General features: G+C 41.4%; 1 protein-coding gene across 1 annotated transcript in view; it reads left to right on the forward strand.

Annotated features, from left to right (window-relative positions):
• Nucleotides 1-11,002, forward strand: part of MFRP (membrane frizzled-related protein) — a 681,594-nt gene that overhangs the window by 15,094 nt on the left and 655,498 nt on the right. The gene's annotated exons all lie outside the window — the stretch shown is intronic.

Below are 11,002 nucleotides of genomic sequence, written 5' to 3' on the forward strand. Positions count from 1 at the left end.
AAGGACAATTGCATCTTTCATTTCTGCCACTGCTGTGTGGCAATGTTTCATAGATGTGCTTTAAACTGTGGTGTCTATGCTACTGCCCCGCTCCTCTAACACTTGGTGACCAGTCAGCTCACTGCAACCTTTGGCCAATAATGTTGAAAACTATCATTTAAGTTGTGATGTGGTCTAAATTGAGTGTAAATGACTGGAAATTAATGTTATTGAGGTTAATAACACTCTAGGAAGAAAAAAAAGCCCAATTTATGTGATTTTAGCTTTTTTTGTCAATTTTTGTAAAAAACTCAAATCCAAATCCATAGCCAGTCACCGCAGTTTGGCAAATCCAAAGCTGGACGACAAATTAGGCGCACATTCCTAATTGTTATCAATAATCCCGTCTATCGCTGCTATATCAAGGATGCTATCTAATTCTTTCTGGAATACATCTTCTGTCTTCAGCAGCTCTTCTCTGCTGCCTCCCGGCCGACGGACTGTGGACCTTATTCAGAGTCGGTCGCGAGCGCTGAGCCCTCGCAACCGACTCGATGTTGGTCCACAGGGCATGAGCATGACAGAGACAGCTCCGTCGTGCACATGTGCGAGCCCCCGCTAACGATGGATCACCCGTCGTTAGCGGGCTCGAAGCAGACGGAGCGAGCTGTCGATGTTGATTGACAGCTCGCTCCATTTGCTGGGCGGGCAGGGGGCATGCCTGGCCAAACGGAGGTGTTCTTTCGGAATGCTTGCCATTTTGTGGGCGTCACCACTGACATCCTCAGTGATATCAGTGGGGAGCTTCCTGCTCAAACAGAGCAGGAAGCTCCCTGGGGCTTAAGGTTGAAGAGACCCTACCCTAGGGTCTCGTCGTAAGCCCCGATGGTCGCAATGGTCTTGACCATCGCGACCATCTCCCTTAGCGGTCGTTAGAGCTGTGGGTGTTAACCCACAGCCTAATGACCAACATGGAGGTGGCCGTTCAGGATGCAAGCGGCCACCCTGTTTCGGAGTGACCGCTTGCATCCTACGACCGCCTCTGAATGAGGCCCTGTGAGTGGCCGGCACCTTGATTAAAGCACCTGTTTTTTCACCTTTCTAAACAAGACTTGGAGTGCCACCTTTTGTTCTTTGATTACATATATATATATATATATAAATCTATATATACATATATATATATATATATATACATAGACATATTTATATATATATATATATGTATATATATATATATATATATATATATATATATATATATATATATATATATATATATGGGCCCTTATATTAAGGCTGCATTTTCATTTGAAAAACGATTTCTCCATAGAGAATTCCGGGGGGGGGGCAGGATGTTCAAGGGGCTACACCTCAAAAGATATTAGAGGTATGGATCTGAAATTTGGCATGGCCAGGTAGAACTATCACTGGGTGCTGCCTGCCAAATTTCATGGCATAACCATAAAAAATGAGGATTTGGGAGTAATCTAAATCTCCAACTGTCACTTTTTTATGACATTCTCAATTAGGAACACTTTTCTGCTGCAGTCTATAGGTTATTTTGAGAAGGCAAAACTCAGGGTAGGGGTGGAATTTAGACTTGGGGTGTGTTTTATTAGTGCCAGGGTACGTGCTTTTTGCATTCAGGTAAATTAGAAAGCTACAGCTTTTAAACTATTACCTCAAGAATGCGCTATTGTAGAGATAGGACTTTTCAACTTGTTGCGCAGCCGCAGTAGGAGCCTCCAGCAGGTGTATTAACTGTGGCTTCACTTGGGTGCACAAAGATGGCCTTCATTTGTGGGTTTTAGTGGTGGTAAGCTCAAGGGAAAGAAGCTGGTGTTAGCTACAGTGGGAGCTGACAGAAAGGCGCGGGAAGGATAGCAGGCATTAGCTGTGGCCAGAACCCGGGGACAGTAGCGGGCTCTAGCGGCGGCGGTGTGGGCGGAGGTAGCAGCACACAGAATGCAGGCTCGGATCTGGTAGATCCATAATAGTATGAAGCACAAAAAGCACCAGGCTTTTCAGAACCAGTTCTGGTTGCCAGATTATGGGGGACAAATGATGTAGGGGTCCCCAGTAATCAGCACAACAAGCACTGGGCTCTGAGCCGGTCCTAGTTCTGGAAAATACAGGGGGAAAAAATGCATAGAGTCCCCCTATATTTATCGGAATCAGCACCAGACTCATTCTAGCAGAGGGGTGATGCCACAGCCAGGGGAGTCCTTTCACTGGGCATCCCAGCCGAAGTATCACCCCTGACTGCTAGTCAAACCAGACCGGGGATCCTGTTTTCTTTTAGAATTCTGTTTTTTTAGGGGACCCCTAAGTACACATACACATACAGTATATACGTTACTTACTGCTTCAGAAGCAGCAGAAGGGGGCGGAGCCAAATATCAGGGATGGGGCTTAATCGTGGGCCGTGGCAGATGACTCCGATTAAAGAAAAAAAAAAACTGTTCATCTTGGGGATTGGGGCTGGGGACACTGTTTTCCACAGCTCCTCCTATTGGATTATATGGAGCCTATTACAATTCAAATGCTTTTATGTGTCAATTTAGTAAAGCTACAAAGTTTATATTAATTATTGTAATTTCGGGTTGCAGCACCCCCTATTGGATTGCATTACACTTGGCTGATAAAATTTATTTATTACAGCTCCCCCTATTGGATTGCATCACACTATGCTATTGGAAATTATTAATTATAGCTCCCCCTAATGGACTGAATACAATTTAGTATAATTCACCGTTTATATAATGGTTCTCCCACTGGGATTATGGGGTTTATTAATGAGTTGTGATGTTTAGGCTGATTAATATACAGACATCTAAGTGCCTAAACTGATATTGGTGAACACTTAATCCAGATATAAGGGCTCCTCCTGTATAACTACAGGGTTTGTTCATGCAGTATAGTACTTTGCTTAGTTTATACTCGGGCTATGGCACCCCCTATAGGACTTAATCATACCACATATAATTCAATATTGCTATTGAACTCCCTCTATGGGGCTGCAAAATTGGTTAATAAACTATTAATTACTCAAACTCATATTACCAAGTATATAGTGCAGGTTCCCCATGTAGAGCTGCAGAATTCAGTCACAAGTAATAATGTCTAACTTAATGAATATGTATTCTCCTCATTTGCTCAGAGTAACACTGTAACATAGTACGAATACTAGAAGAGTATATTGATATATGCCTGTCTTTTATACACATAGTGGAGGCAGTACTTTCTAGTGTTACTGACACAACATACGACAAGAATAGCGACAGGGGCCACAAACGCTGATGTACATTTCACTGAAAGTTATGTTTTTTCAAGGTAACCCGATTGTCTCATCCTGTAACAATACATAAAGGAACATGGCAGGAATGTCCTCTTTCCCCACTCATTTTTGCTGTAGCCCTGGGGCCATTACCAATAGCTCTGAGAACTTCAACCTTCATTAAAGGCATTAGAATTAGTGATGTCAAATTACGCCTTGCCCTTTTTGCAGATGATATGCTGCTGTTTATTTCAGATCCGGCATTATCAATTCCTGAAATCTTAAGATTAATAGACAATTTTGGAGGTAGAGCTGGTTATTGTGTTAATCTGACTAAATCAGAGATTCTACCCTTGGGTAATTCAAAACATATACTTTCCCAAATACCTTAAGCCTCCTTATTTTGTGGTACTCCATTTAAAAATAAAATACTTAGGATATTACCAGATTATATGAAGAAAATTTTACACCTATTTTGACCAAGATCACAATGATGTTAGATAATTGGAAATTACTCCCATTATCTATACTAGGCAGGGTGGCTGTCCTTCAAAGCATTATTTTTCCTAAAGTATTTTACCTTATGCAGATGTTGCCAATAGGATTGTCTAAACATGATATTAAGCTTCTACACAAACTCATGACTCGATTCATTTGGAAAGGGAAAAATTATCTATTGCTTTGGTAAAGCTCATGGCTCCATGAGCGCCTGGAGGAATAGGGGTTCCTGATTTCTACTCGTACTCTCTTTCGGTGATGTTTCGTTGTGCTGTTGATTGGTGGTTGGATAGGGACATCTTTACAGATTCCACATTAGATAAGGCATTATTTTTTCCCATACTCCCCGAGTGCTCTTCTTCATTTCAAATCTTCTGACATCCCTAGCCACATTTTACATAATCCACTGTTTCATGATATATATTACTCCTGGATTACTCTTAACAAAAAATTTAGGATAAATCTGTTATTTTCCTCTTGTGTCCCCCTATGGGGCAACCCAGCTTTTCCCCCATTGCTTTCCAATACTAACTTTCTTACATGACATACCAGGGGCTTATCCGATCCATCCAAAGTTTTTGATCCGGGTGGCCATATTTTACAATTTTCTAATTTAACCACTTGCCTTGCACAGTCGTATCACATACGACCATGCCAGACTGGTCTTTCCCTGACATGGTTGTATCTGATACGACCAGTCAGAAACGCCCAGTGGGCAGCTTGCTGGAAGTTAACTTCCAGCAACCGCCCATCTCAGACGGACCTCCCAGTCCCGCTGCTCCCTTACGCTGTGCCGATCACTGCTGGAAGCAGTGCTCAGGCAGCCTCGTGCCAGCAGCCCCCTCACCCGTTGGCTGTAGAGAATATGGAGCAGCCGCTGGGCAAATCACACTAACAGCCCACGGTGCTCAAGGATGGAGCAGCTGCTGGTCAAATCCTCCCCTCCACCTAACCCCCCCACCAACTAGCTAAAGACAGCCTGGTGGCTGCAGAGAGGATGGAGCAGCCACCATGTAAAACATCCTCCCCCCGCCGCTGTACAGATAGCGGCAGCCCGGTGGCTGAAGAGACAACGCAGCTGCCGGGCAAATCCTCATCCCTGAAGAGGCAGCTGGGCTAAGCCTCTCCCCGGCAGCACCCACATCTGGTGTCCCCAGAGGGAAAGGAGCAGGCACCAGGCAAATCCTCCTCCTCCCGCCGCTGTACAGATAGCGGCAGCCCGGCGGCTGATGAGAAAGCACACCTGCTGGGCAAAACCTCATCCCTGAAGAGGCAGCACAGCCGCTGGGCTAAGTCTCTCCCCAGCAGCATCCACACCTGGTGGCTGCAGAGGGAATGGAGCAGCTGCCAGGCAAATATAAAGTATATTATATGTATGTAAAGTATACAGCAGCCGGCTGTCCTCCTTCTCCTTTCCCCCCTCCCTTTCACTTATCTAGAGGCAGCTGGCACTGATCCACTAGCAGCTGCACATGTATACATATCAAGGCTCAATACAGGGCCTCCGATTAGGGATGGTATACTAAGGATGGCCACTGACCATCGATGGTTTGCAAACAATGGATGGTCTATGGCCGATAAGTTGTTGTGCCATTGTTGATGGTCACCGATACTATATCATCTAACGATACTGCCTTTGAACCTCTATACACCCCTGCCTATACCTTCTGATATCCTGCCTATAAACCTCTAAGGATGACGCTATTTTGCGTACGCAGTTATACAGTAAATAAAGACTCCAGACCTAGAACCTGTGGTTCCAAAGCACAAAGTATTATTCAAGTAAAAGTACAGTCAGTTACACGCTAGTTATAAGTACAATTTAGTGCAAAGGAATTATACAGACCAAGTACAGTTATACATACGCAGCGCTCTGGACCAGATGTGGGCATCAGCAAGAAAACCCTTGTCAATCAGCATTCAGCACAAAGACTCCCAACCCAGGGTCAGAGCACACATATTTATACCCCCCAGAAATAAACAACACAATAGAGAAGTTGTTGCTAATACCATTGGTCCTAAAGGAGAGGGCATATGTTACAAGGCATTTAACAGGTTGGTTCAAATAGAAACAGTCCAGCCTCTAACAACTGGTGGTCTCTGGTTTCCCGCCTCATGCAAATCCTAACAGTTGGTCATATAATGTACATTTTGTTGCTTGAAGTCTCTGCGGTCCATAAGTTGAGAATGCATGTTGCGATCTCTCCATCGATATTACCGGAATACTGTAAAATGAGTCCACATCAGTACAATACCAAACATGGCTTACTTATCATGTATAAAACCTTATTTACGAAATAATCTTTATTTCATAGCAATTATAATAATTGTGCATACTTGAATCTTATACCTTAAAGGTTATGCAACCTTGTATGTAAATATGTAATGTGTGAGTACGTGGGGTTTGATGTAAAGACGCTAGTTAACTTGGGGCAGATGCGTGTGCATGAAGCTAATATTCAGCGTTTTCATACAGGATCTTATGCAGTCGCTAATATGCGACTAGTTAACAGCGCAATTGTGCGTATTAATGTGTGTATGAGAAATGGTGAAAGATGCAATCGCATGATGCTAATAGTAATATCACCACATGTACTAAACTGTGAGTTTATCTAAAATGGCGCTTGGGCGGCCTTTTCACAAAATGGCGTCTTGCGATCTCATTTCCAAGATGGCGTCTTGCGGCCAGTCGTAAGATGGCGTCGCTGCGATCCAATTTTAAACCGATCTTGTCTCAGCCAATTATCCAGCTTCGACAGTCCACCCTTCGATAGCGAACAACATGCTATCACAATCTGATTTTAAAATTTAATTTAGGCTTACATTTATATATTATTTAGTGTTATTATGGGATGGCACAAGGTGGTTCTTAATCCATCAATAATGTGTCTCTGAGTGGGGACATAAAACTACTATTATACGCACACCGCGGATCTTGGAAGATTATGTGAAAGGTGTGGGGATGCACCAGTCTTATAAAGGCCGTCTTGAAGGGGAATTGAGACTTTACATTATCTGAGGTGTTTTAAAAATAACATTTCAATAATACATTCTATGCAGGTCTAAATATAATACATTAAATTATGGTATTTCCTAGTTCAGAGTTGTAATGCAGTTCTATATTTACCTCGGTAGTCATATTGTCATTACTGACCACCATCATAATTTCGTTCCTTTGTTTTACTTTATTTTTACATTTTCCACACTTCAACACAATAGGAACACACCGGACACATATACCAATTATTATGATGACAATCAGTATAAGGATTAAGAATTTGCCTATGCTGGACGATCACTTCCTGGACACATTCCCCTAGACTTGAGAACCATTTCACTGGGTTCAGCCATGAAACCCATCCTTCTATCTTCTCCCCTACTTCAGCCACTGAAGCATTATGGTTCTTATGAAATTCCCATTTTAGCTGCAGAATTTCATCCGTCTTCCGATCTATCACCTCCTTGGGGTCACTGGTATCATTGGTGACATAGGTGCAACATTTTACTCCAAATTGGGTGGCCAACATTACGCAATACCCTCCAGTAACAGCAGTTAAATAATTCAACACTAGCCTGTGTTGCACCAGTTCTTTCTTGTATGCTTGCAATTCTCTCCCTGTATACCTGAATGTGTCATCGTACATCTTGGTGATATTATCTATCAATCTAGCAAGTTTCTGAATATATCTAAAATTGAATGTACCCTGAGCGATCCTGGTGGGATCCAGTGCGACTAAAACTTGAAAGCCAGTTGTCTCACTAATTAACTGAGTGGCTTTATTCATGTCACCAGGTATCATATTTCATTTGCCTCTGTGTTCATATTGCATGTGAAGATATGGTGATGGTGTGTTTTTATGTATACCAAGCATTTCAACATGTGTGAGGGTCATAACTTCTGGGACTACTCTTCCTAGGTAACACAAACCTTCGGAACTCAGGGAGTGCCACTTATACGCTTTTCTTCCACATATAAAATATACATTGTCAGGGAGAAAATAAGGAATGGTATGCATCATTAAGCACATTTCCCTTACAAACAATCCTATTTCTGGGTCTACCATCTGGTACATGCAAGTCTCTGGCTGTATTATTTTAGCACAATAACCATCTGGCACCTTACCAATAATTTCTTTGGTGGAACTCAATGCATACCGGTACCTAAAATGTATCCCACTAGATTTAATTGAGCGTAACAGATCATGGTTTATGGACTCTGTTAGAGTGTGTTTTTCCGGTGTCTGCGCCACCTCCACTCTTCTCTGAGGGTCTCATAGTTACACAAAATCTTCTCTTCATCCATAGTGATGATTATAATTAATTATAGGAATATGACACAATATTATCCTCTTTAATCTATTTTCTCTGTCTGATATTGCTACATCTGTGACCCCCTAGATTACTTTATTAATCTTCCATACAGTCTTTTTACTTATTCCGTCCGTTACCATAAAAAACCCAGACAGAGAGTTGCCATTATTATGTTATGCATAACAACCAAAGCTCCATGTGAGCTAAACATGCAAGCTATTACCGGGCCGATACCACCCAAATATCCCTTGACAAATCTATCAAGTCCCCTGCATATCTTACCCATAGTGTATCATTGCATATTATTTAAACCTTGAAATCATACTCAGTTATCTATACACCATATACATGATATATAAAGTATTTTACTCCATAAATGAGAATTGTAAGATAATAGATGGTTTACATATGAATAATACAAAGGATAATATAGTTTGCAGTACAGTACATAACCTCAGAAGTGATTTTCTAACTTTAATCCCAGTAATGAATTAACCCTATGCAGTTGCTAAATAAACTTCAATGCAGATTCGATTTAATCTTTCACTAGTATATAACCTTGGTGTTCATGCAAATATATGTATATATGTTTATATGTATGTGTGTATGTAAGGAAACTGTATGCATGTGTTATATATATTTTGCTATCCTCTGTGTACGTGTGTATAAGAATGTGAGATAAAGAAAACACATGGTGGGAAGTAGTGTGAGAAGTATACATGCGTGTGTGTATAGTGGATTTAAGCGTGTGTGTATGGGGGATATAAGTGTGTGTGTATGGGGGATATAAGCATGTGTGTATGAAGGATATAATTAAGGGTAAATTGTTCCCCCTGCACATCCGGCGAGATTACTAGTCTATAGATAAATTGTGGAGGGCAATCTATCAAAGAAAACAATTATTTGTGTATGGATGTGATTATGTGAAAATACATGTGGGAGTATAGAGAGAGAGTGTGCTATGTGTTAGAGCCTCATGGCATGGTAGCCAGGAGGTCGTCCTTATGTCTTTGTGTTGCTATGTATGTGGGGTGAAACCTCATGGCAAGGCCTGATATCCTGTGAGCATGTACAAAGAGAGAGAGAGAGAGGATTTAAGATTCATTGTCTTATCTAGTGTGAGTGTTAGCTCTTATAGATAGGCAGGAAAGGAACATTTAGGCAATAGAGTTATTATAGAAGACAAGTTATTATAGAGGACAGAGTACCTTGAATAGTCAGAGGTCCAGTGAGCCAGGTATGTGTCTGTGTCTTGGATGGGAATGGCAGAGAGAGAGAGCTATTTTTGGCTGCTTCAATTTATATACCTCCTCCCATCATGCATTGCACCAGCTCAAACACCCACACATCCACATTGTCTGTAACAAGAGACTCTGCTAGGTGTTATATCCTGTTGTAGCTCCTATTACATCCATGTCTCTTTGTTTAAGTTTTGAGCTATTTAAAATCTAAATCTTCTGGCCCTTGCATGATGCCACTGAGATAAGTTAATATTGGAGCTCTTTCACAGTCCCCCTGTTGTCGGAAATCCGACACTACTAATTGGGAATATACTTCACATAACTTCCCCCTACCTTCCTATTCACTTCTGTAGTTGTACATATTAAGCAAAAACAACCGTTTAGGAGTCAACATCATTACAATAAACAGATACAATCTTTCAATCAACATATTCTTAAAAATGTGTGTGTGCATATATATATATATATATCTCAAAGTCCTTCCAGCCCGTACGCAAAGTCCTTCCAGTCAAAATTTCAAACAATTCTTTAAAGTTTCAAAAGTTATGGGGAGATAAAAAAAACCTCTATGTATTCCTTGTTGTTCACAGCAGGAAAAACCACCCCTAAGAGAGAAAAAATAATAACAAAAAGTCCAGGAAATTATGTTGGTATCTTAGTGGTCTACTACCCCCCTCACCCTTAATAGTTCCTCATTTGTCGACTTTTAGTCTTTAAAAGATTTTCCTTGTATGGTTTTACTGTTTCTTGTAGTTGTGCATTCAGTCTTTTTATCTTCCGGTAGACAATTATTAACCAAATGTACATAATCAATACTAAAAAAATTAGAACTATTATGGGGTGTATAAGAAGGCTGAAGAATGATGTTGCCTTTGGACTGTATCCAAAGATACTTTCCCACCAAGATACTTTAGAGTCTTCTTCTAATGCATGTATAATATTTGTTATTTTGGTGGCATCATGGTCCAGTTTGATAGTCGCTTGGTTCTCATTCTTATTTAGTTCCTTCAGGAAGTCATCCTCTTTCCTGAAGTCGAGAAGCCAGTTCTTGAGTTCTGTTCCAAAACTGAGTGGAATCTTTTGAAGCCTTACTGGGGTGTCTGGGCGAATGTCTAGTCGCTTCTCTGGGGTCACTGGCGTTCTTCCTCTCTCATCTGCTACATCGATACCTAGAATGGGATTAAGGGTACAATACACTCCTTGGAGGAGAGTTCCTCTTTGCGTGCAGTTAGTAGCACATACAGTATATGAGGCATTTTGCAGTTGATACCAGCACCAGTATCCTTGTCCCAGGCATTTTAAGTTAGATGATGGTTTTGGACTAGCATCCATTAAGCACGATCCTTCAGAGTCCCAGCACTGACGTCTGAGAACCCTTTCATGATCTCCTTGACACAATATGGCATCCTCTCATCTCCAACAACCATCTGTATCAAATAGATACGGATTCAATGCTTCATATGTTAAAATGTCAGATTGTAGACGTGGATGGAGAATTGTCTCTCCAGACATGAGAATGCCCAAGTTCACTGCAGTGTACCCTTGCTTTTCCTTACCTGAAACAGGAGCTAGGGAAGAGGCAATACATGTCAGGTTCTGACAACCATGCCACTGAGTAAGCCAACAATTTGTGTGATTCAATACAAATGAAGGGACAAATGGTTTTATCCGCTGTCTAAGGTTGAATGGATAG

Source organism: Taudactylus pleione, unplaced genomic scaffold (genome assembly GCF_031769625.1).
Source record: "Taudactylus pleione unplaced genomic scaffold, aTauple2 ptg000334l, whole genome shotgun sequence".
Lineage (NCBI taxonomy): Eukaryota > Metazoa > Chordata > Amphibia > Anura > Myobatrachidae > Taudactylus > Taudactylus pleione.